A 7,172-nucleotide genomic window follows, 5' to 3' on the forward strand; every position below is an offset into this window, starting at 1 on the left:
GGCCTTCGTATAATTTTATATTCTACATTCTGATGCGTGTAAGTCCCAACCACGGATAAGCCGGAATAAATGAATAGAAATCGTTTTATTGCCTCTCCGACGGAGTTCATTCGCGCGGAAGGTACATTTAGAAATCAGTGGAGCTGGAAATAAGTATACGCGACGATTGCACGCACTGCTTGTAATTAAATTTAACTCCCACTATTAATCCTACCCAGTTTGTTATAATCGATCGCTTTCACTCCGCAGTAGGTTAACTACGCGAACTTTAATTATGAACGGCCATTAATTTCAAGAAAAAAAATCATTCAAAATTAGTTCAAAAGCTTCGTTAAATTCGATAAATAAGCGAGCACAAAATTTTCGTGTTATAATTTGAAACGTTACCGAGCGACCTCGATAATACTTCCCTTCAACTTCTCGAGGGTGTGTGCATGTGTGTACGTGTGCGAAAATGTTCACGTACTCGAGCTATAACGACCAACCATCTGAGGCCCTCCGCATGTGCCCCGACACAAGCTACCCAGCCTTAAATCGAGTTTCGGTCGAAGGAAATTGAAAGGAGAAATCTCGAAGACGAGGATGGCCCAGAACGCGGTGGAAAATTACTGGAAGACTGCGGCTAAGGTGCTCGGCAACCGAGAGGAAGCAGAGGAGAGCCTTTGCCCTTTTATTGCGTTATAATCCTACCTCGCCACGGGGAAATGGAAGCATGGGCATTATCCAATCTGCTGTAAGAAGGTCGATACGATAATCAATGCTTCTACCTTCTTCTACCCTGCCATACCCAACAACGTCAAAAGCTATCTACTCAAAATGGACAACTTCACAAAATTTTTACTGACTCGCTCAATTTTCTTAGACGACTATTTACAACTTTTGTGAATATAGTTTTGCTCCTTTTTTAAGAAAGTATGTGGACAATGTCACATATGTGGTCATTGTATGTGGACATGTGTGCGGACATGTATGTGGATATATTCTTCTTCTAGTATGCTATTAATATAAAGGATGCAGACAATGTCACATATGTGGTCATTGTATGTGGACATGTATGTGTACATGTATGTGGACATGTATCTAGACATGTATGTGGACATATTCTTCTTCTAGTATGTTATTAATACAAAGTATGTGGACAATGTCATATATGTGGTCATTATATGTGGACATATATGTAGACATGTACGTAGACATGTATGTGGACATGTGTGTAGACATGTATGTGGACATATTCTTCTTCTAGTAAGATATTAATACAAAGTATGTGGGCAATGTCACATATGTGGTCATTATATGTGGACATATATGTGGACATGTACGTAGACATGTATGTGGACATGTGTGTAGACATGTATATGGACATATTCTTCTTCTAGTAAGCTATTAATACAAAGTATGTGGGCAATGTCACATATGTGATCATTATATGTGGACATATATGTGAACATGTATGTAGACATGTATGTGGACATGTATGTGGATATATTCTTCTTTTAATATGCTATTAATACAAGGTATGTGGACAATGTCACATATGTGGTCATTGTATGTAGACATGTGTGTGGACATGTATATGTACATTATCCTTCTTGTAGTATGTTATTGATACTTATGCTACACTTTTATGTAATGACTATAAAATATGCATAAAACAATTACTTAGCAACCCTGTAAAATAAATGGAGGTGTAACAGCTGGTGCGTCGAAGTTCTCAAAACTTTCAGCGTGTACGTATCGTAGCTATTTACTCGATAATTGCGCAATTAACGCCTGAAATAGCAGTTCTCTTCCGTTTTCACGGTCTGTAGGAAACACAGTGGAGTAGCAGTCGCGTGAATAGTTCCATGCAACACCGTGGACGTGGTGCGGTGCGTATTGTCTCGAGAGCAATTTGTATTCAAAAGTTCGAGGGCGGGTGAGATTCGGAAGGGGGTGAAAATCCGGCGGAGTTGAGCTCGAAAACAAACGCCTGCCGGCGGCGTTTTCTCCTAATCCGCGAGGTAATTAAGAAGCACGATGCTTGTGCTACGTCAACGACGGAAGAAACGTTCTTAGCGAACACGATGCTGCGCGCAAACGAGTCTGCATGAAAGTCGCCCCGTGCATCGTCTTTCAAACTCCGCGCTTTATTTCGACCTTTATGCGGAAGATAAATGCACGCGATATAAAGCATGCCTCGTCATCTCCTTTAATATTAATCCGTAAACTTTCTCGCCTTGTACGTTGATTAAATTTACCTGTCGAACTTTCGACGATCGATTACAAGTTCGATTTTTTAGAAACTAAAAATCAAAGAAGGGTTAGACAACATTTTTCTGTGAACATCGTAACTTTTCGGGCGAGTGCCGCTGGAAGAAACTTCTTAATAATAAACAGAACATGTCTCAAGGAAGCAAACGTCTAATACGTAGTTGTAAGTAGCGATGTAAAATTCAGAAACGTGACGTCCTTGCTCCGTGCACCGGGGAAAATGTCACATCGTTTATGCGGTGGGTCGTACATTTCCAGACACTACGTCATTTTTCACTTAGCATGCAAGTAGGGAGAGACCTTCGTTTTCATTAGTCTCTTACTTGCCACGCCTTTTGCTTACCTACTTTGCCCAACTTTTAACGATGTTGCAACGCGGCCATCTACTAAAAATCATTGCCTAAGAGTTGAACTTTGAACGTACTGTGCGTTGAAAGGTTCATTTCATAAGCTACGATTATTTGCAAAATAGTCGACGTGGGTTTTGGCATCATTTCGGTATCGATTTGAGCGAGATGGATCTTAAGCTCGTTAGCAGTCGATGCGTGATAAGGGAGCAAGTACAGGGTCGCAGGTGTTCGTTCTCGAGGCCGCAAATGCACCCAGTGAATCTGTCCAAAGGTGAATAAGGGGGCCTGTTAATCCATCGAATACCGACATCCTCGTGATCGCGTCATTTAACTTCATCAGGCTGCCTCGCGTTGATCTAGCGATTTGCCGGCGATCGATCTTCTTTAGCCCGAAAATTATCGCCGTGTATTTAGGTGTAGATTTAGCCGAAATTATGTAGAGGGCGCAACGCGATCGAGAAGGATATAACCTCGAGAAGCATTAGCGAGAAAATTAATGTAATAATCGTTGTGTGCGCAAGGTTCGTGTAATTTATGAGCATTTAATTAAATTGTAAATCGTGTTAATTGAATCAGCAAACGTACCGAGAACTTTAATCGCGCGATATTCTCTGCGAGAAGCGTGGAATACGAACGAACGCGTTCGTAATATCGAGATATTTAAACACGCTTTCATTTCAAGTCAAACACGAGGAAATGCTTTGAAAAAATCCCGAGGAACAAGGCAGACGAGCTTTTAACAAGGTTCCCGCCGTTAAATTGTGCTTCAATTACTTTTCCAGCTTCTGGGTTAAATAGAATTTACACTGAATCCGCGGTGTGACGCCGAAAAGAGGAAGTTCAAACGAAAAGGGAGCTTTATCGTCGCGCTGACGCGGCCAAAGGTGGCTTATCAGCCATTTAAGGCGCCGGTATTAAAAAAGAATCGTTTTCTATGCATATGAGCCGACTCTTAAATTCGAAGCCGCTCGTGAAACTTGACAAGATAAGATACGTATCGTACGAGAGCCACGATTCTCTCCTACCTGTCATTTTGCGGAGGAGCGGATAAGCTTCCCGACTAAGTGAAAAGGCGTACTAAAATCCGCACGGAGGAAATCTCTGTAAATAGCGGTTCGATAAATTTTTCTCGAAGAAAGGTTTTACAGATTTTTAAGAAACTTCACTAGATAAACGCCTGCAGATGTGCTTAACCTAAACCTGGTGCTTCATTCATAGCTACCTAATTGTCCCTAGGTTCAGCTCGTCAGGCGAAGACAATGAAAGTTAAATGTTAGACACATTTTATTGATCATAATTAGAATGTAACCAATATTGCATTTAAACAGCTGATTTATAGTGTGCGTCACGAGTGCGTCACAGTATTTTAGGACAATAAGCGGGACAGTTAAGTGTAGTACCTAATTGATATTCATTGATCCTTGATCATAATTAGAATTGAAACAATATTGCATTTGAACAGCTGATTTGTAGTGTGCGTCACGAGTGCGTCTCGATTATTTAAGACAATGAGCGGGACAGTTAAGTGTAGTACCTAATTGATATTCATTGATCCTTGATCATAATTAGAATTGAAACAATATTGCATTTGAACAGCTGATTCGTACTGTGCGTCACGAGTGCGTCACAGTATTTTAGGACAATAAGCGGAACAGTTAAGTGTAGTACCTAATTGATATTCATTGATCCTTGATCATAATTAGAATTGAAACAATATTGCATTTGAACAGCTGATTCGTACTGTGCGTCACGAGTGCGTCACAGTATTTTAGGACAATAAGCGGGACACTTAAGTGTAGTACCTAATTGATATTCATTGATCCTTGATCATAATTAGAATTGAAACAATATCGCATTTGAACAGCTGATTCGTACTGTGCGTCACGAGTGCGTCACAGTATTTTAGGACAATAAGCGGGACAGTTAAGTGTAGTACCTAATTGATATTCATTAATCCTTGATCATAATTAGAATTGAAACAATATTGCATTTGAACAGCTGATTTATAGTGTGCGTCACGAGTGCGTCACGATATTTTATGACAATAAGCTGGAAACTTAAGTGTAGTAATAATGGTATATTACTACATAAAGCTGCAAATAAAAATGCATGGATTTTAAAATGTTTTCGAGGAAAACCCTTGATGCTAGTTCGAGATTTACGAGCATTTTACACCGTTCACCCCTCGAAATGATTCGTGGATCGGGTGTTTTATGAGTGTTCCCGCGGATAATTGGTAATTACACGCCGTAGCTCGGAGACGACTTACCACGGTTCAAATTGGTCCCCTTTATTTTTATGCCGACTCTTGCGGCGATATCTCGCTAGGATCGTCGCCAAACACTTGGCCGCAAACTGGAAAATTACACGCTCGTTTCTCGCTTCTCTCGAACATCTGCTATTTCTCGACCCTTCGTGCTTTAAGTATTTTTTTATGTTTGAATATCGAGTAGACAAATTGAATATCGATAAGAATTCGTTATGTCGGATCGGAACGAGCGTATAATTACACGGCATTTTGACGTCTCGAGATCGAATAAAAGACAAGGTGAAGAGAACAAACGAGGAAGAAGGAAGAAAATCCATCGAGGCTAGTTTAATTCGGAATTGGTTTCCTCTTCGCGCGTCCAAGCATCGAGCCTTTTATTTTCTCGCAATCTCTAATCTTTCCAATCGATTTAAACTCAATCACGTCTCTCCATCGAACCCAACGTTCCATTCACCTCCGTTGCTCTTCTACGCTTGTCCATCTTTTTTCACCCGTCGCCCGCAAACCTTCTATCGTTGTTTCTCGCCTTGATCTTGTCTTCGGAATAAGCTTGTCTTTTCCTTCGCTGGAAGTTCCAATCTACACGGTTTATTTCCTTCTAAAACATCAAGTCCATAAACTGGTCATTTCCATTGCGAGAATCTATGCGTTAATGTATTCAACGAGGGATGTACTTACGAGTTCTCGGAAATAGCTAGTAATTATGCGCGACGCAACTTCAGACTACTCCGAATTATTCCAGAGACTGCAACTGGTAGCACATGGTGTAAAGTTACTGTGTGGCTTCAATTTACTCAACGAATGATCTCTACTGATGAGCAAGTTTTCAAATCATAACCTTAAATCTCGGCCATATTCGCGAATCCATAAATTCCCAAATTTCTGAAGCAAATTCCAGCCAACAAGTTATTCCCCATTTTCCCTAGAGAAGCCCGCGACTCCGGTGTACTCGATAGAAGTGCGGTTCGCAGCCAAATTAGATCGTATAACGTTGTTCTATAGCTTCGTGGCGTGTTTCACCTTTTCATTCCTGTTGCTCGTTGCTTTTATTAAAACGTTCGCCCGTCCGCTGCTATCGATCGCCCGTAAAGGAGAGCACTCGACAGCTTTCTTCGGAACGTTAAAAATATTGCACTCGAGAAATGTTTTTCCATTCACTGTACACTTATCTGCCACCAGCTCCTGCGGAAATAACATGGCCCTTTTAGGTTTCTTTGTCTCGACCGTCGTTCGATAAGACGATCACAACACCGCGTACGAGCAACAGCGGGAAAGCCGATACGCGATTTCTTTTCTTCTTCCGCGCGTTATTATCTTTCGCATGGATGAAACGCTTCCGCTGTCGAGCTCCAGCAATTCGAGCACTCGAATCACGTACTCGATCGGATAAAGAGATTTTCTCCCTTTTATTTTTTCCCGCGTTAACGTATTTCTCGCCGTTCTTGACCAACTCCACAACTCATCCTTCGATTTTAACCCTCAATGGCTACATTTTCTTTCGACAAGTTCTCAAATGAAGAAAATATTTGAACAAAATCAAGAACGCTAGAGCAAATTAAATTTAAAGACGACCTCGCATTTCCGACGAAACTTCTTACGGAACCAAATTAATATACTGTGCTGGAGAGTTTCTTCCAAGAGAAGAGCGTAAAATGCAGCCTCGCGTGCAAGTCTCTCGAACAAGAAACCAAATTTTTAAGCACCTACTAATTCCGGACTGTAATTACGCTTAATGGCTCCTTCGAGGTTCCAGTTGAGAACTCCGAGACTTCCGCTACAACACTCGTGATAATTGCTTTAGCGTCGTCGAAATACACCGGCTGATCTTCGTGAAACCTTCTGCTACTGAAACTAACATAGATACGAGTAATGAGAGGAGCCTGCCTCTGAGCTATCTCTTCATGCTTATTTTCGAGTACTAAAATTCTTCCAATTATTAATTATCTTACTCATGTTACCATCGTGATCTTTATACAACAAGAAAAATTTTTTAAATAATTCTGACATTTCTGAATATTTAAAATGACAGGTCTGGGATGTGGACTGAGGACAAGTTTATTATGAACATTCTAAGACATTTCATCTAAGATGAATTTTAAGTTCTAAGATGTATTACGCATCATAGGGTGTATATGTAAAATAAATGATCCAGTTTGATTTTCAGTGTCGGATCTCCATTTTTTCCCAGGAATCGAGACGCCATAACAAAGTAACTGAGCAGTAAAAAGTGTTGTGTTAATTTTTCCGAAATTCCGAAAGAGGTAAAACCATTGCGGCTTTCGTCGGATAGTATGATTGCG

This window comes from Megachile rotundata, chromosome 14 (assembly GCF_050947335.1).
Source record: "Megachile rotundata isolate GNS110a chromosome 14, iyMegRotu1, whole genome shotgun sequence".
In the NCBI taxonomy this organism is placed as follows: domain Eukaryota; kingdom Metazoa; phylum Arthropoda; class Insecta; order Hymenoptera; family Megachilidae; genus Megachile; species Megachile rotundata.